This window comes from Callithrix jacchus, chromosome 4 (assembly GCF_049354715.1).
Source record: "Callithrix jacchus isolate 240 chromosome 4, calJac240_pri, whole genome shotgun sequence".
Taxonomy (NCBI): Eukaryota; Metazoa; Chordata; class Mammalia; order Primates; family Cebidae; genus Callithrix; species Callithrix jacchus.
Window position 1 is genome coordinate 144390201 of NC_133505.1, and position 20138 is coordinate 144410338.

The 20138-nt window shown below is 39.5% G+C and overlaps 1 pseudogene; it reads left to right on the forward strand.

The window, feature by feature from the left end:
• The first annotated feature begins 18575 nt into the window (after positions 1–18575).
• On the forward strand, positions 18576–19080 carry LOC100396275 (chromobox protein homolog 3 pseudogene; annotated as a pseudogene).
• The last annotated feature ends 1058 nt before the right edge of the window (positions 19081–20138 follow it).

Consider the following 20138-nt stretch of genomic DNA (forward strand, 5'->3'; position numbering starts at 1 on the left):
CTGGGACAAAGCTTTCTACAAAAATAGTGAATTCTTCAATCAATGTTTCTCAGCTGCGATGCAAGCCTACTGCATGTGCTCCATTTACCTGAGCCCCTCCACATTGCCCCCATGGGATGCCGAGGGCAACGGGAATGGACACTGAACATGATGTTCATGCTGCTTGCTGTACTGTGAGTAATAGTAGCATTCCATTGTCTCTGGCCCAGGAGTCTTACATCTTCTGCCAGAATCTGTGAAACAGTAACCAGCTAGCTTGATAGCTTGCATATAGAGTATAATCCCAGACTCTGACAGCTTCTAAAAACCATAATTCCCTGGTATCCATTGCACATCTACTGAATAACAATTTCTAATGAATCGCCCTCAGGAACCTGCATTTTTAAAGGCTCAGCCAGATTTGAGAATCATTGGTGAAAGACAAAGGAGAAAGTGTCAGGATCCCTTGTTTACACACACACACACACACACACAACTATACATAAAATTTACTAAGGACTATAAGTCTTGAATGTACTACCGATCAAGGAACTGTGATGACAGCAGTGAGATGCAGTACCCATCAGAGTAGCAAGGAAAGAGCAGAAAAGTAGCCACAGGGCCAGATGGGAGCAAATTTTGTAAAGGCAGAAAAATCACAATTCCGTTCCAAATTGCTACTGCACAGAATCTGTACCAATCAATTCAGCATTCACTATAAGAAACAGAAGCTCACTATAAGAAACTAGCCACTCGAGCTATTTGAAGCAGAAAGGTATTTAATAATGCTTATATATTACCTTCAGCTAATTTGCATCACGGCAAGAAAAACTGAGCTTGGGGAATTCACTACTTTAGCACTAAGTGCTAAGCAAGCCTGCAAGTTCTTTTGAAGTCAACCTCATCTATTAAGGCTGCCTGCTGTAAACACAAGCCTGGGAAGTGTCCTGGATAAAGAAAGATCAGGGCCTTGTATTCTGAACATACCCAGTCAATGTGCAGGGATACCCAGTACTCATGGTGGATTGCCTCTTCCAACAATAGCATCATAGGTGGTTCTGATATGAAGTCAGGTTGAAAGACTTTAAAGCACTATCGGTGTAAACTTCGCCAGTCCAGGCATCTGGACTCAGGGTAGTTTGAATAACCACCTTCATGGTATGCTACAAGTCACTCCTTCCATCCAATGGGAGCCTGGTTATTAGGTCAAAGTCATAGTCCAGCCTCGTTCCATTAGGAAAAGATCTTTATTGGGAGGCTCATCAGATTCCATCAGAAAGACTCTGGTTAGGTCACCCATCAGCTCACTGGCCATGCCCAAGTATGACTAAACAGCTGGAGAGACTCCTGCATTCCTAACACATCTATTTTACAGAATTGGAATCACGATGTGTTTAATCTTTTATTCCTCAATTTTTACTAAACTTTATTTGCAATGATCAGATTGTTTGTGCCTCCCACTAGCTCATACATTGAATCCAAACCCCCAAGGTGATGGTATTAAGAAGTGGGGCCTTTGGGAGGCGATTAGTTTATAATAATGGCGCCCTCATGAATAGGATTAATGCCTTTATAAAGGTGACCTGAAGTAGCTTGTTTGCCTCTTCTGTTATGTGAGGATAAAGCAAGAAGGCATTATCTATGAGGAATGGACCTTTCAAACACTGGACTCTGTTGGCACCTTGATCTTGAAATTTCCATCCTGGAAAACTGTGAGAAATAAACGTTTGCTGTTTATAAGCCACTCAGTCTATGATATTTTGTTATAACCTCACAAACAAACTAAGACATTATTAAATTAGATTGCCCCAGACAATTGAATGTTTTTCTAAAACATGACTTTTAATGGCTATGTGATGAGCATCTCAACATAGCAATGCTAATGTAATAGGTTGTATTACAATAGCAATATGTAATACAACCTATTACAATATCACATTGCCTCAGTGTTATAGTGCCACACTCAGTGTTATCATACAACACTGAAGCTGCATGGTGGTGTGGAAGGAACGTGGGCCACGGACCTGAGAAAGCTGAAAACTGAGAACTGGCTCCCATTTATTAGTCCTGACGTTAGGTAGGGCACATATTTTCTCTAAGTCTCATTATTCTTGTCTCTAATGTAAGAAAAATAATAGTCTCTATCTCATGAAGTTGTTGTAAAATAGTAAATGAGATCACGCATGCAAAGTGTTTTGCATGGCCTAGCACAAAAGCAGTGGCTCCATAACCATGGGTTATTATTAACAACTGCAGTGTCAGTACTGGGCCGGTATTCTGCTTCATTCCTCCTATATGCATGCTTTAGAGTCTAAAGTGAGCATAGCGACACTAACAAAATCTCAAGTGATGTCGGGAGTTCACATTGCCGTGTAAATTCAGCCAAATACTTTGGCCAATTATCAGGGCTCAAATAAATTAGATATTTTTGAAATCCTTGTGATGGCAGAGTTACAAGTGGCCAAACTCTGTTTAACTACATAATAAATCATTGGCTCTCCAATTTATTTGAGGCATAAATTTTAGCCACAAAGTAAATGCTTGTTTGAGGAACATCATTCATTTGTTCATTCATTCATTCACTTTTGGCAAAATTCTGTATATTAGACCATGAGTTTGCAAACTTTTTCTGCAATGAGCCAGATAGTAAATATTTTAGGCGCTGTGAGCCAGTATGGTCTCTGTTACAACCACTCAATTGTGCCAATACGGAGCATAGTCAAATGGTATAGTAAATGAATGGGCATGGCTGTGTTCCATATGAACTTTATTTACAAAGAAACCCACAACAGGTGGCAGACCAAATTTGATCCATTTGTCAACTTCTATGCTGACAAAAACTCTTGACCTTGTGGAACTTATAGACTGTAGAGGAGAAAGCCTGGTTATCAATCAGAAGATAATAGATTATGTCAGAAGTATGTAGGCATAGAAGTGGCACCTCAGTTAACCACTTTGTAAAATGGGAGGGATGATATTGGCTAAAAAAAGATCTCTGAAACTCACAACTAAGCTTCTTGGAGGGAGGAACTCAATCACTCACTGTTAATCAAAATAACCAGCATTGTTTTACCGCACGGCAGTACTGTTAAACCTGAAGTATGTTAGATGAAAAAAATGTGGTTTCTTTTAAATACAATAATGCTTGACCATGTTGCTGGAATGTTGGAATCTCTTCAAGAGATTTGTACCACAATCTGTATTCATTATGCTGTCATTATCTCAATAATTTCTTTTCATGTGTAAGCATTTTTTTACCAACAGGATCTCTTATTAAATTAAGATAAAACGGCAATTAATCTAGAGCATTATCAAAGACAGGAACATGCATTTATCTGGATCTCTCTTTTTAAACATCAATGGCCTATTAATGTACTAATATTTAGGAGGACAACATGATAAAAGCTTCCTACCTCTGTCAGCTCATTTTGTATTAACATATTCCTGTCACCAGTTAGGCAATTAACAAAGACTGAAGAAATACTAACTGTAGCCTTTTCTGCCAGTGTGCTGGGTCAACTTTATTCCTATGAGCTCCTTTTGTGAATATAAAGTTAAGTGATTCTTTTTGAAAAAACAAACATCCTGATATTTCTGTGGAGATGGAGATTAGAGAAAGTCCTTTTTTACATGACACTGTTGCAAAATAAGTCCTTTAGGGTGATGGAGGGATAGGTGAACAAAAATTCCAGAAAGAGGAAAGCTATGAATGCAAGAGGGTTCCTAGGTGGTATCCAATTCTTCATAGATGTTGATCATTCTGGAGAAAATAGCTGCGACACAGCTACCCATTTCATGAATTTGTGGAGGTTACATGCCAGTCCCCCACATACGACTACGTCGAATAAAACTCTTAGAAGTTGATTAAATTCAATGCTAGTCTTAGCCCCTCACATTGGTGTTCAAGAGGGTCTTCTACACTTTCTTTGCCTATTTTGATTTGGTGAAATCCTAAAAGTGATCACTTTTACCAAAAGCAAACTGATATTGAGCCCATTAGGTAAAACAGGGAAGAAGAGAAATAAGGAATTTCCTGAGACCTCAGACAGGAGACTAGAAGGAACCTAGAGCAAGTCAAGTGGCAGGGAGAGTAAGGAGCTGGGAAATGATAACAGCACCAAGGTACAGAAGAAAGTTGCACAACTGTCCTATTAACATACCAGATTTGATTTGACTCCATTATATTTCATCAAATAGTTTAGAAAAGCCCCAGCATAAAACATCATCATAATTGTAATCATATATTTGGAGATTAAACGTGCACACCATAATGTACCATTAGTTACACAAATAACTAATAATTTGCTAATGACAATATTATGTTAAGTCAGTTTAGGGGCAATTAAAGTGAGTGATATTTACATATGCCTAATGAATCACAGTCGATGGCAGATTAAGAGATTCTAATGAATATTCATCCAGACATTCACAACCAGCTTCACAGTTTATAAACTGAATTATGGTTGATTTGCCCTTTTAAAAATGAATATGTGAGTATCTTCTGCATGGTGAGAATGAACAATTGGGCCTGACTGTAAAATTTTTTTTAAAGCAATGTACTGGTCAGAACACAAAACATTTTTATGCACTCTCATACCCTCCGCTTCGCTGTTCTTTTTTATATCACAGATCAGTGTTGATGAACTATCTCCATTTTCATTCTAATCCCTGACATGAAATATAGAAATTGTTTAGTATAAGATTAAATGGAATACAAGTTTTATGCAGCCCCACTGAGGAAATAATTACAGGTAGTCTTTGCCATTGAAACAGTGAATACAAACTCTTTTTTCATGCAACTCGGAAGGCTGTTTCTGTAGCCATACTTTGTCATGATAAAATTGGGGTAGATTTACTATTCTTGCAACTGGGTCACTGAAAAGAATAACAAAGCAAACAAAATCACATCGCTTTGGCTCTGTTAACACAGATTAAGACTAAACAAGGTTATGGTTTGAACATTTACTTTTTCCTGAAAACTGCAGCCCTTTTTGCCTTTACTAGCTGTTTCTCATAAATATTGTGTGAGAGATTTATTTCTGCTGCAAAAAAAAAGGCCAAACTCTCTTTGTCTCCTTCAAGTCTCACAATACGTTTATGATGGACTTGATGCCGACAGCTCCCATTTCTGTTTTACCTTAAATTAGGCAATGTCATTTCTCTGCTGTTCAGATTAGAAAGGTATTAATGATTGCTATCATTATTTTGTTATGCGGAGTTAGAGGCTAAAACAGAGCATCTTGGATGATGGACATTACCAAGACGATTGAGTGAGCTTGTGCTGATGGTTGTTCCATATAAGATGTCAACCTCATATTAACAGAATATTAAGGGAAGCCTTCAAAAATTTTAAAGGCATAGGGGGTTAACTTTGAAGCTGACATTTCCATGCAACATATTTTCACAATGTACTTTCATAATTTCATTGCATGCTATTAAAACTTTTAAAGGTCAAATCGTTTGACACTTGTCAAAAGAATTAATGACTTTTTACTCTCCAAAAATCATGCCAATAGCCTCACCCTTGGGCCTTTTGAAGGTTGGGTTGGAAACTATAGGTGAGTTTTGAACTGTGATCCATGTGGCTGGGACTCTAGTAAATGTCTTCAGGGCTTCTGCGGAGAACAACGTGGAGCCCCAGGCACTGCCTCAGGCCTCATACTCCAGCTTCCATCCAGGCTTCTTTGCTTCTCTCTGTTTTAATGATTTTACTAGAAAGGAAGTATACTTCTGCTAAAACTTGTTCAGGAAATCACTGCTCTAGTGAGGAACAAGTGCAGGGATTCTGTAATCAGGCAGACAGCAGTTCAAGTCTGTGCTCTACTGTCGCATGACATTTGGTAAATGACTTCTTTGCCTCCATTTCCTTATCTGTTAAACTGGAATAGAATAACCACCTCTCAGATTTGTGGCAAAGATGTAATGGATTTGCATATGTATTGTGCTGCTGGGTTCTTTCCAGGTGCTTTAGAAATGTTGGTCTTCTCTTTTTCGTCTTTTATTTGTTATACTAGTTATCTAAACTCAAGAAAATTCCATTTAGGTAGAGTGATCACGTGTCCCAGTTTGCCTTGGAGAGTTTTGGCTTCTCCCTATTCTCCCACCATAATTTTCCAGTGTCTTGTATTGATAGAGTAAGAGATTACCCCCAATTCTACTGGTAGTTTATAAATTAACTTGATCTCAAGTACAAGCTTGCTGCTGCCATTTTCGGCCAGTTCAGCAATTGCATTTGACATTAAGCCCTGAAACTCATGCCCCACCCACCCGAGACTGTTGAAAATCTGAAGTCACAAAGTAGAATCTACTCATGAGAGTAGTAAATACTAAATGATCATATACCAAGTGCTTGCATGGATTCAACACAGAACCGGGTGTTTTATGAATGAAATTACACTCTCTGAGGAAGTTGTTAATATCCCTATTCTGCAGACAAGAAACTGAGGCTCAAAACAGTTACATGGACAGCAAATAAGCAGAAGAGTTTGAATTTAAGCCCAGTAATCTGCTGTTTTGTATACAGCAAGTAGAATATTTCAAAAGTTGCCTTGTATATTTTTTATTATCTTATATTTATAGCTCTACAAGTCTCTCTTTCTCTCTGTATTTGCCAGATGTTCATTTACTTATTGATTATTTTATTTATTTTTTTGAGACAGGGTCTTGCTCTATCACCCAGGCTGGAGTGCAGCAGCATTATCTTGGCTCACTGCAACCTCCGCCTCCAGGGTTCAAGAGATTCTCGTGCCTCAGCCGCCCGAGTAGCTGGGACTACAGGTGTGAATCAGCATGCTTGGTCGATTTTTGTTTCGGTGGAGACAGTTTCACTGTGTTGGTCAGGCTGGTCTCCAACTCCTGACTGCAAATGATTGACTTGCCTTAGCCTCCCAAAGCGCTGGGATTACAGGTGTGAGTCACCGGGCCCCAGATGTTCATTCATTTTAAATCCAGGGTTGGCATTTTCAAAACTTGTGTAAGTATTTCCTGTCTTCTAAATCTTTTTCTGTAAGTCTTATAGAAGCATTTTTCAGGGAGAATCATTGATGTAACATTTATATTTTTAGACTTTCATATCACGAGGCAGGAATCAGTGTCTTAGAGTCAACCTGGAGTCCCACTGGGTGGAGTGTGAAGCACATAGAAGATGACATAGGCAGAATCAACTCCCAACTTCTAGGAATACCTTCCTCACTGGCCTCCACTTGGAGAGACAGGTCAGGGTCCAGATGGTGGCCATTTAAGACAGAATAAATGTTATATAATCTAAGGGAAATCACACATTGATAAGCTAATATGTTACTATGGGCTAGGATACTTGGTTGACCTCGTCTCACCTTTTAGCGGTCACAGGGGCAGGCCTTGAAGGATGGCACGGAGCACTGCGAGGTGCATTGGTGGAGATCGGGAACGAGGCTTGCTGTTTTGAGCCTTGGAGCTCTGCAATCAAGGACTCTGGTAGCCTGCACGTAGTGACTGGGCACTGGAATTGTGCTGCTGCCATGTCTTCTCCATAGGTAAGATTCCATGGGAGGTTTCATTTTGGAAACAGTATGTAACTACTTAGAGAGGGTTAAAAAAAGGCAAAAAACAACAACAGTTCACAGAGGTTTGAAAATTCCTAGGGTGAAAGAACACTAAGAAATGAAAGATATGCATTTAAGGAAAACTTTCAAAACTTGTCCTCCTTGGAAAAGGTGGTCTAACTGTAGATAGGAAGGAAATGTGCGCTTCATTCTCCATTACGGTAAGACGTCTCTAGTAACCCTCACAGAACTGGAGCCTCTTCGCAGCTTTGCCCTAGTGCTGTCTTTCAGGGAATGACACAGGGCTTTCATTGTTATTATCAACACCCCTCACCCCCAATACACACACACACACACACACACACGTGCTGTAGCTATGGGGCAATCCTCCTCTTTTTCACACCCTCCTTCTTACTCTTCATTGACCTACCGTGTACTGTGGGCTGAACTTTCAAATCTCATCTCAGCATTTGAGAAGCAGGCTGGTTAAATCAACTTCCTAGACAATTTATACTCTTATATATTTCCATTTTCACATAGCACCGCAAGGCAGTCCAGAGTGAGCTCTGCTTTGCTGCTGGTAGTCAGAACTTGCTCAATGATCTTATTTTAAAATGGAAAAGATTTAAAGGGCATGTTAAGGAATGAGAATGATCTGGTCCACTCAAAACAGGGTTTGTATGAGTAAATCTGGATATCTTCATGAATTTATGCAGAGTTATGTGCAAAATGACTAGAATTTTAAATAAGCACATGCTTATTTGTATGTATGCTTTCTCTGACATTGAAATATCTGGCTATTTGATCTTTAGCAAAATCATAGTGTCAGTGTTCTGTGGGATAACCATTTTCCCTGTAGTTTTTAAGGTTACGATTCATTCACAAATTATTGTACATTTCTTGCATATTAGACTCACTGGATTTATTGTTGTGTTTTGGTATTTTCAGGAAGGACTGAATTTTATAGATGAGGAGAATAAGCCACATAAAACCTGAGTTCTTCAAAATCATCAAGCAAGTCAATGTAGGTTCCAATTTTTGCCTCAAAGACAAAATAGGGTGCTACTCTTGTTCGTAAAGTCACACAAATACATGTGAGATGTTCATTGTTTTGGAATATGGTCACCAAATGACCAGACTGCACTTTTTTACTACACCGTCTCCAAAGAGCTTTATCTGGATCCTGTTAAACACCCAGTTTCCTCTCCTCCCCTGACCCAGTCTTTCTGTGTGGCCTGGGCCGCTGGTGGCAACTCATGTGGGACACTCTGAGCTGCCACACCCAGTGTGGACCTAGACAAAGGGAAATATGAGCCTCTTGTTGCTAATGGACCAGAGAACAAAGTGAGTGGGCTTGTGGGCTCAGAAGTTCTTTTAGGCTGGGAATAGTATAAAAATACAAAAATGGCCCTCATTTATCCTCCCAAGGCAAATGAAGTTCTCAGAAAGAAAAAGCAATTACATCACTCTTTTTAATGAAAAACTAGGTGAGAGTAAAGATTCAATACTTCCCAGATCAATCTGCAGATTTAAAGCCATGCCAAGCAAATTCTTAACAGGATTTTGGAAGATTTAAATAAGCGAATACTAACATTTATATGGAAAATATAAAAGAATCAGAAAAGTTCAAACACTTTTGAAAACAGAATAAATTAGAGGAACCACACACACTGCCCAGTTTTAAGCATTTATCAACACATTGTGGTATTGAAAAAAGATATGTGTTTTAATGGAACAGAATAGAGGACTTAAAGCTAGGTTCCCCATATAAATATGACCAACTGGTTTTTGACAAAGATACAATGGAAATTAATGGAGAGCAGTATTTCAGCAAATAGTGTGAAAATAATTGAACGTCCATAGGTCTAAAGAAATTTGTCTTGGCCTATTCCTCATTCCTTATACAAAAATTAACTTAAAATGAATCATAGTCCTACTATAAGACTTTTAGAAGAAAACATGAGTAGAAATCTTCATGACCTGAGGTTGGGCAAATAATTCTTAGATCTGACACCCAAATTCTTAGATATAATCCATAAAATGAAAAACTGGTAAGTTGAACTCCATCAACATTTAAAACTTGCTTCATGAAAAACAAAGGAAAGATAAAATACAAACAAGGAGAAAACATTTGCAAATCACTTGTCTAACAAAATAACTGTATCTGGAGTATATGTTGAACTCTCAAAAGTCATCAGTAAGTAAACAAATTACCTATTTAAAAAAATAAGCAAAATACTTGAACAGACACTTCACCAAAGAGAATATATGGAAGCAATGAACATATGAAACAATGTTAGACCTGATTAGCCAATGGTAAATGCAAATTAAAACCACAATGAAGGTACAAGTATATACTTACTTACAGCTAAAATAAAAAATACTAGCAATAAAAAGTATTGATAAAAGCATAGAGCAACTGGAATTCTCACACATTTTGATGGGAATGCAAAGTGGTGCAGCTGCTCTGAACATGTTTGGCAGTTTCTTACAAAGTTAAATATACACTCACCATGCGACCTGCAGCTCTCACTCCTGGGTGTCTACCCTAGAGAGCGTAAACATTTGCATATCGATGTTTACAGCGGCTCTATCCATAATCACCAAAACCCGGAAACTGGTTGCCAGAGGTTAGGGATGGGAGAAAGTTGTGACTACGAAGAAATGGCACAGGAGGGATTTTTGGAGTGATGGAATTGTTATTTATCCAGTCGTGGTATTAGACACAAAGAATGCACACGAGTTAAAATTCATAGAACTACACGAACACAAAATGTCAATTTTTAGCATGTGAATTGAAAACATAAAATTTCAAAAGAAGTTAGTAGAATTCTGTTTCCTACCCCAACCAGTCTAAGCCCTCCTGTCTTCCTATTTATGAGACCCTCCATAATCGGCTTTCCCACTTTGTGATGTTTCTAGGTTTATTCTCTCACTGTTCTGTGAGTAAGCAATGCCCTCATACCATCCATCTGCCATCCTTTTATGAACAAACATTATTGCTCCCCTATAAAATGCTAGCCTAAGTGTTAACCTTGGCCTTGGGGGTGCGAGCTTTTATAAGCTATGGTCTCACTTCTCCTTTTCTTTTTATTCTAATCAGGTCTCACCTGCTTCTCCATGCCTGCCCTGCTCATTTCTCCAACTGCTGGAGATGGATGATCTTCTCCCAACTCACACTCTGTCATCGACCCCGCCAAACTAACACTATTCTATTGTACTATCTGTGCTGCATTTTTCCAACCAGATTTTGAGTTCCTTGCAAACAGAATCTTGGTTTTTTGTGCTGTTTTTTCAGTCAGACCTCAAATGATCAAAATAGCTCTTAACAGAGTAAGTGCCCAATACCTCACTGTTTAAAACCTGCATGTGCATTGCAATGAATGAGATGTTCATCCTAGGAAAGCATGAACTGACTTAGCCCTGAATGCAAAGTAGCTCCATTTCCCATAGTTCTCATTCCTCTTCCCTTGCTGCTCTTTAAAAGACTATGAACTCATCTTTCCTGATACTTCTCAGCAAGAGCTCTATGGCTTATTCACACTTCACTTCACACTCTCTTGTGTCCCCCTGACCTTTCTCCTTCAGGAACCAAAACATTTCCCGTTTATTATTCTCTGACTTGCAGAATACTTAGATTCTTGATTTAATTCTACCACCTTTGCAGGACTTTCTCAGTACCAGATGGCTTATACCTCGCCTATCCCTCTTCCCTCATGATTTTGTGTGTTTTTTGCATTTTAAAATCTGCATTTGTCAACTTTACTTATCACATGTTTATAGCTGGATGATAAGAACAGTCTTAGGGTACAGAGCATTGTTGTCTGTTATGCCCTTCGTCTTCAGGTCATGTGTGGGCGTCCAGCTTTCCTGGATTCCTCCATGCACTACTGTCCTGGTGCTCCTGCCTCTGATTTTCCCCTCTGTGCTCTCTTACTCATCACCCTGCTGGGAACCATGGCTGCTGGAAGCCCACTGCAACCACACTGTCCTGATAGAGGAAATGCTCCTTTTTAGAGCAGCTTGGAGAGCACCAGGAACTTGGACTTGGGGTTCTCAATTTTATTTTAAACCTTCATCCTGAACAGCAGCCCAGAGGCTCCTTGCTGTTTAAGCAGCATCTTGTCAGCCATACATGGCCATTTCTGTTTCATGAAAGTGAGGCAGGAGTATAGGGTCTGGAGGCAGGGAACCTAAGGCCGAGTCATGCTGACTTCCTAGAACTAAATCAAAAGGACAACCCCAACTTTCCACACCTAAGTAACAAAAGGACCAGAGGCTACCCCTTTTGAAACCCCACCTTATTTCTGCAGGGCAGATGGAAAATTGAAAGTACCTCTGACTGGATGCTTTCTGCAAACCATCAAAATTTGCCTAGGGGTGTAACTCTGTGACTTCACGTCACCTCTGCTTGGATGCTTCATGCAGTAAAAATTGCTTTCTGCAACCAGTCAGACTAACTGTAGGCCACTACTGCATTTGCATGGAGTGTATACCAAGTGGCAAATAAGAAACCTCTAGAGGGTGTTTAAAACCCAGAAAATTCTGTATCTGGGCTCTTGAGCCCCTATGCTCAACCCCCACCTTGTGGAGTCTTATTTTAATTTTCAATAAATCTCTGCTTTTGTTGCTTCATTCTTTCCTAGCTTTGCTTGTGCATCTTATCCAAGTCTTTGTTCAAGATGCCAAGAACCTGGACACCCTCCAGCGATAACAGAAGAGGTTTGACCAAAAACAAGAGGTAGATAAAGGTGGTCCAGCAGAGAGGGGAAGCACCAGACAAAGAGGAAAGCAGAGCCCAAAAGAGTATAGAACCCAGGCCTCCCACCACCAGGAAAACACCGAATGGCCTTCTCCTAAGAAGAAACTGATTTATCTGCATATTCATCACAATCAGCAGCTTCGGCAATGTTGGCAGCAAAACCAGCAAAAACATCTCCACATTTCACTGTCAGAATCTGCTAACACTTCCTAACATCCATCTCAGAACAAAAAATAAAAATAAAAATACAAAAATCCTAACATGCAACCATGTTTGTATCTCTGAGGGCTGAAAGCCACATCAACACTGAAGGAGAGCATCCCTAACTCACTGCAAAAACAGAACACTAGTAAGTGAGTCAAGCGACAAACAAGGAACGCCCCTTTATCAGCATGGGCATATTTGAGTGGGAGAGAAAGGAAGGACAGGTACCCACCAAATGTTAACCAGTAGCATGGCGGAATGGTTTTAGTCCTTAGTTTGGCGGTGTGTATTAAATAAATTTTCTACAATGATGGTATTATTATTTTCAATAAGAAAAATATATTATGTTTCAGTTGATTGCAGTGCAGGTCTCCATTATATATCCTCTTAGAATTATGTATTACTTTCAGAGTAGAAGAATAATAATTCAAACAGTTCTGAATACATGATATGAAGCAGCACCTGGAGCCAAGACTCTTGTAAGATAAATTGAGCCATTGCTGATTTGGGTCGGGAGGAACAAGCAGCTGCCTGACCTCTTGGAGTGACATGGTCAGAACTAAGAATGAGGAAATGTAAAAAGGGTCCCAGATAAGGAATGGAATTGGGCCTGTCTTCATTTATTCATTTTTTATTCATTCAATAAAAAATTTTAAGTGTGTACTATTAGGAAGACATAAAATCAAATAATATATAACTCTATTCTTAAATAATTTAAAATCTGGCAGGGAGATCAGATAGGTCTTACAATTCCTGCTTAAGTTAATGGAATGAACATGTGTGAAAATTCACACCCCTTTCTCTTCAAGCAGAGAAGATGATAAGTACATTTTTTAGGCTGGGTACAGTGAGTCATGCCTGTAATCCCAGCACTTTGGGAGGCCAAAGCAGGAGGATTGCGTGAGCCCAGGCATTCAAGATTAGCTTGGGCAACATAGGGAGACCTCATCTCTACAAAAAAAAAAAAATAATAATAATAATAACAAAATTAGCCAGGCATAGTGGCACACACCTGTAGTCCCAGCTGCTTGGGAGGCTGAGGCAGGAGGGCTGCTTAAGCCTAGGAGTTCGATGTTACAGTGAGCTATGATCATGCCACTGCACTCCAGCCTGGGCAACAGAGTGAGATCCTGTCTCTTTAAATTAACAATACATAAAAACTCTCAGAAAGAAGAGAACATCTATATGGTCCAGAAACAGAACTGTGAGGGATGGCAGAGACTCAGCCTTCTGGACTTGAGAATAGAAACCAACTGCAGCTACTGGGCATTCAGTGGGCTCCGTGGTCAGGTCCCCAGGCTTCCAGTGCTGGCCCCAGAGTTGGCCTGGCAGTTTGCCACCAAAGGCCAGGATAAGGTGCTTTGTTTTCAGAACGGGGCCTAGAAAAAGCTGCCGCTCTAGCCTGGGGTTGTGCCCAATAACCAGCGGCCGCCTACGGGGGTTAGGAGAGAGAAGCTGGGGCTCCTCGTCAGAGCCCGGCCGAGAGGCTGGATCAGCAATTTTCCCAGGTGCATGAACCCAAACTGCCCACAGGAAGCTTCGTTCTCAATGGCCACCTAGGCTGGATGAGGGCCTCCGCCAGCAAGAGAATAGGGGCAACAGGAAATTTGTGCTCAAAATGATACTGCTATTACAACTGTAAAACATAGAAAAGAAACTCATGTCATATATGCTAGCCAAAATCCACGACGCATCAGGGAATTCATTTCTCCAAAGTAGAAATACAGTAATCCGAAAAACATGCTGTGCTGTTCATACCCCAATTAGCACAAGCCCTAAGACGCTGAAGAAAAAACACAATCTCCAAAAGTAATAAATAAAAGGAGGGGAATATGAAACGAAAGCAGGTGGATATGAAAAAGAACCAGAAGAGTTGCTGAAAAACAGACACCCGCAGCCACAAGGGGACCTGTTTCCCCGACCCTGCTGCCGCCGCGCACGTGCTTTTGCGGGGTGTTTATGCCCAGCATCAAGCCGCAACGTTTAAATCTCTTGTTCACTCTTTACTGGCTGCGGGTTATAAATGTTTTATGAGCCGCTGAGCTTGCAGCATTACCATTTTATTAGAAGGTTGAATATCTTTTCCTCGCAGCTGCATTCCTAGCGAGACTGTTCTTTATTCTAAAAATGTTTACTTGACCCTGGTTGGGAAATGGCCACGGGCAGGATGGAAGGAACTGTCCAGAAATGGTCTGGCCCGTTGGAGAGTGAGTCTGGATAGCACTCAGATGTTTTTTGTTTTGGTTTCTTTTGGATTGAGCTACCAATAATTTAGGGAGGAAGAGGAAATTTTTTTGATACTCTAACAACTTGATTTGATACAGTCCTTTTGGAGTCCGTCTGGGATTGCTGAGTTGTATATGTTGGTGAAAAAGTAATTGCGGTTTTTGCCATTATTTCTAGCCACACAAATTCATTCAATAAACATTTTTAAGTGTGTACTCTTAGGAAGGATATAAGTCAAATAATATGTAACCATATTCTTAAATAAATTAAAATCTGGAAGGGAGATCAGATAGGTCTCACAATTCCTGCTTAAGTTGATGGAATAATGCAATTTCTTTTGCACCAACCTCATCTTATTTTCAAACTCTGGCAACAATCCAAAGAATCAGTTGCCAGTTTCCATGGGCATCCATCACGCTGAAGCAGGCAAGGCAGAGAATGCAGTTACTCTGAGATCCTGGATGAGCCACTTAACGTCGATTTCCTCATCTGTCCAGTTTCTGACATTTCTTACTTCACCTTTCTTCAAAATTTATAACCAAGTAAGCTAAGGAAATAAAAAGAAAAGGGGAGAAATTACCCCATCGTGAGAGCTGAAACAAGACTAGCCTTCTGGTCCTCCACGGTGAAAGAATACTGTAGCAATGAGAAATCATGTTTCTCCACTAGGAAAAGCCAATATTGCCCCCAGCTTCCCAAAGGGAGCCAAGCGGAGCTGTGTTCTTTCACTCTCCCATGTCTGTTCACTCAGCCTCCTTGTAACTGTGCTGTATTCATCTCCCCTTCTTTACCATAAGAGCATCTTCTCATCTTAAAATTCAAGTTCAGCTGTCACCTCCAATTTGCAGTCTTTCTAAACTAATCCCTTTCTCCCTCACACATAAATCAAATGAGAGTAATTCCCTTATTGCTGCCTTTTTTTTTTTTTTTTGAGATAGAGTCTTGCTCTGTCACCCAGGCTCGAGTGCAATGGCCTGATCTCGGCTCACTGCAATCTCCACCTCCCAGGTTCAAGCAATTCTCCTGCCTCAGCCTCCCAAATAGCTGGAACTACCATCACGCCTGGCTAACTGTCATATTTTTAGTGAGACAGGGTTTCACCATGTTGGCCAGGCTGGTCTCAAACTCCTGACCTTGTGATCTGCCCACCATGGCTTCCGAAAGTGCTGAGATTACAGGCGTGAGCCACTGCATCCAGCCTGTTGCTGCCTTCTTTGAAGTCTTAATTCTTCTCTTCATATATCCATTCATTTGACAACCTTCAACCAGCTATCTGCCATGGCATTGGAGATAAAAAAAAAAAAAAGATGAACAAAATACAATCTACATTGTTAGGATCACATACTTTTATTTCCACATTATATTTGAGTTTCTTCCTTACTAAAACCATTTTTATATCTTAGTATTTATCATTATCTAGGATATAATAGTTGTTCAAAAGATATTTCCTAAATTGAGTTAAAAGGAAGAAACTAAGGCGTAAGATGCTCATCCTAAAGATTATACCCCATGGACAATATATTGGGGGGTATCCAAACACTTGAGTCCATAAAGGCCTTCAGACAGTGGCTCACACACCTAATCCCAGCAGTTTGGGAAGCCATGGTTGGAGGATCATTTAAGGTCAGGAGTATGAGACCCACCTGGACAACACAGTGAGACCCCAAGACCCTGACTTTCCAAAAACTTTTTAAATTACCCAGGTGTGATGACTCGTACCTGTTGTTCTAGCTACTCAGGAGGCTGAGGCAGGAGGATCACTTGAGCCCAGGAGTTAGAGACTGCAATGGGCCATAATTGTGTCATTGCACCACAGCCTGGGCAACAAAGTAAGACCCTGACTCTCTCTCTCTCTCTCTCTCTCTTTATTTTTTAAAGTCCTTCATGTGCTAGGGATTATTTTAGTCTTCAAATTAAATCACATTTCTTTAGTTTATTAACTCAGGAAATATTTATTGAGATTTTGCCCTATGCCAAGCTCTGTGTTAGAAATTGAGGAAAAGATAACTCCCTCTCTCTCTTTCTTTATAATATAGACAGTTATCACACACATATATACTATATATACACTACCTATAGTATATATACACATATATACTATGTACACTATATGTACATATACACACCCTATATATACACACACATACACATATATATAGATATGTGTCTATACAGATATATGAAAATATGTTTGTATGCAAGTTATAGATTTTCCATGAAATAATAATACTTGATAGTACTATGTAAATATGTATACATATGTACACACATTAGTATACTATACTTGTCATTACTACATATACATCCTTATACATGTATGTAGACACATATATATCCCTGTGTATATATGTGTATATATAGTAATGTTACAGTATATGCAAGGAAATACATGAATATGTAGTAATATCAACTATCGTATACCAATGGGTGTATATATATCTATATCTTTATATATGTATATTTATTCTTATTTATGTATGTGTATATACAGAAATGTTAGAGTATATACAAGGATATATATGTATGTGTTGTAATGTCAAGTCTAGTATACTAATATATGTGTGGATGTATATGTGTTTACATATTACTATAGAGTATTATTATTGTTATCACATGGAAAATCCATAGTTTGTCCTGCCCCTAGGCACTAGAGCTATGGCAGGAGTCTGTTCTGTTAAAAGTAAAGACCTCAGTCATCTTCCTCTCCCACTAGACCATACACGATGAAGGACTGCGCCTTCCTTCATATCGTCACCCCTAGCATAATGTGGGGAATAGTAGGTGTCCCATAAGATCTGAATAAATGCATTTTACTGACATTATTTTGAATGCCTAAGTCCAGTTAAGACACTTGCTTATGTGTAAAATAAAAAGAACCCAGCTGCTTTTTCACAAAATGGCACATGTTAAAGTGGAATTGATTTTGAATTGGGAGGCCTAAATCTTTATATTTGTTTTTACATTTTTGAAAATTTCAGGATTTTCTAGTAATTAAAAAAATTTTCACTAGGTATGGCCCTAGAATTAAGAGTTAAAAAGATTATTAGGAAGTTTCTCTTCTACAAGCAAAATGTAAATAGGCTCATCGTAGAGAGAACCATAGCTTTGGGCTTGTCCATGTCATGGGGTTTACTTTTACTTGTCTCTATAATTAAATTACACTGTCATTTTATATATATATATATATATATATATATATATATATATATATATATAAAGTGTGTGTGTGTGTGTGTGTGTGTATAGGCTTTATATAATGAGGCTTTATATATAAAGCTTCATTATTATTATATATAAGATATCATTATACATATATGTATGATTGTGTGTGTGTGTGTGTATATATATAAAGCCTCATTATCAAGAGATGTAGCAAGAACACTTGATATAATAAGACTAAGCTAACTAAAACAAACGGAGTCAGCTGCTTAACTAGGCAAATAATTTTGAAAATTTCCTTCTAAACCAGTAAAAGGGGACCCAAGACTCCATAACCAGAAATTCTGATGTTGTATTGCTTGTGATAATCAGAATAAGACTAGATCTCAAATGTATGCTGTAGAGAAAGGGTCCTCAACTCCCAGGGCCATAGACCCATACTGTTCTGTGTGTGGCCTGTCAGGAACCAGGCCTCACAGCAAGAGGTGGGCCGTGGGTGGGTGAGCATTACCACCTGCGCTCCACGCCTCTGCTCAGATCAGTGGGGGCACTGGATTCTCATAGGAGCACGAACCCTATTGTGAACTGTGGATCTAGGTTACCCACTATTTATAAGAATTTAGACGAAGCAGAAAAGCCACCACCAAGGAGACTCTGGTCACCGTCCTTGCCCCTCCTTCCCTCTCCCTCCCCTCAGGGGACCACCAGGTGCCACACAGTGAATGCAAAAAATGGGAAAGAAACAGAATGACAAGAGTAAAAATATTGAAGAAGAATTAGTGGTGGAAAAAGTACTAGATCGACCTGTAGCGAATGGGAAAGTGGAATATTTCCTGAAGTGGAAGGGATTTACAGAAGCTGACAATACTCGGGAACCGGAAGAAAATTTAGATTCTTCAGCGTTGACTGAAGCATTTCTTAACTCTCAGAAAGCTGGCAAAGAAAAAGATGGTACAAAAAGAAAATCTTTATCTGACAGTGCATCTGATGACAGCAAATCAAAGAAGAGATGCTGCTGACAAACCAAAGAGGATTTGCGAAGACAAATCAGATTCGTCTTGGTCCTGAAAGAATAGTTGGTGCATGTTTCACCTGAAATGGAAAGATTCAGATGAGGCTGACTTGTTGCTGGCGAAAGAGGCAAATATTAAGTGTCCTCAAATTGTAACTGCTTTTTATGAAGAGAGACTAACTTGGAATTCTTGTCCAGAAGATGAAGCGCAATAATTGTTCACATTGTTTATACACACACACACACACACACACACACACACATATATACTCAAATTATATACATATAATCTGAGTCTTGGTTTTTGATTTACTAGAGTGTTGAAATAACTACAGCATAATGAAAATCAAGCTTGATATGTTCATTTTGAAAGTAGCTTTGAATGACTCGTTGGGGGGTTTTCTGCATTCACAGCACTGATTACTTTGAACAAATAAATAAAAGCTTTCTGTAGTTGCTTCCTTTATCAGAAAAGAAAAAAAAAAAGAATCTAGTGCTCGTTGATCTGAGGTAAAACAGTTTCATCCCAAAACCATCCCCTCCCCAACCCCCACTTCCATGGAAAAATTGTCTTCCACAAAACTAGTCTCTGGTGCCAAAAAGGTTGGGAGCCACTGCTATAGAGGGTTTTCCAAAAAGGCAGCAAGTATTTGTATCAAAAGAAAATGACTTTGCCCATGCAGGAGTAGAGAGTACTTAAAATATTGCCTCATTTTAATCTGAAATCATTTGTCTGGGGTAGTATCTTTCTTAGGCCTCATCTTTTTTGCCAGAACAATATCCAAAACCCTCAGCAAGATTGAGCTAATGGGCCACACGTGGTGACTCATGCCTAGCACTTCGGAAGGTCACTTGAGGCCAGGAGTTCGAGACCAGCCTGGCCAACATGGTGAAACCCTGTCTCTACCAAAATTACAAAAACAAATTTATCTTGGCATGGCAGCGCACACTTATAATCGGGAGGCTGAGGCAGGAAAATCACTTGAATCCGGGAGACAGAGGCTGCAGTGAGCCAAGATCGCACCACTGCACACCAGCCTAGGCAACAGATCAAGACTACATCTCCCAAAAAAAAAAAAAAAAAAAGATTGAGCTAATGAGTGTGAAAGTACTTTGCAAATTTATTTAGCCCTATCTCTCTTGTGCTTTGAGATTCTGACATTGTATCCCGTGGTTAATAATAACTAGATAGCTCTGGTAATTCGAAGCAACATAAAACATGGTTATTAACTAAAATGTGTCCAGACAAAAGATGCATTTTCTGAAGGACAGC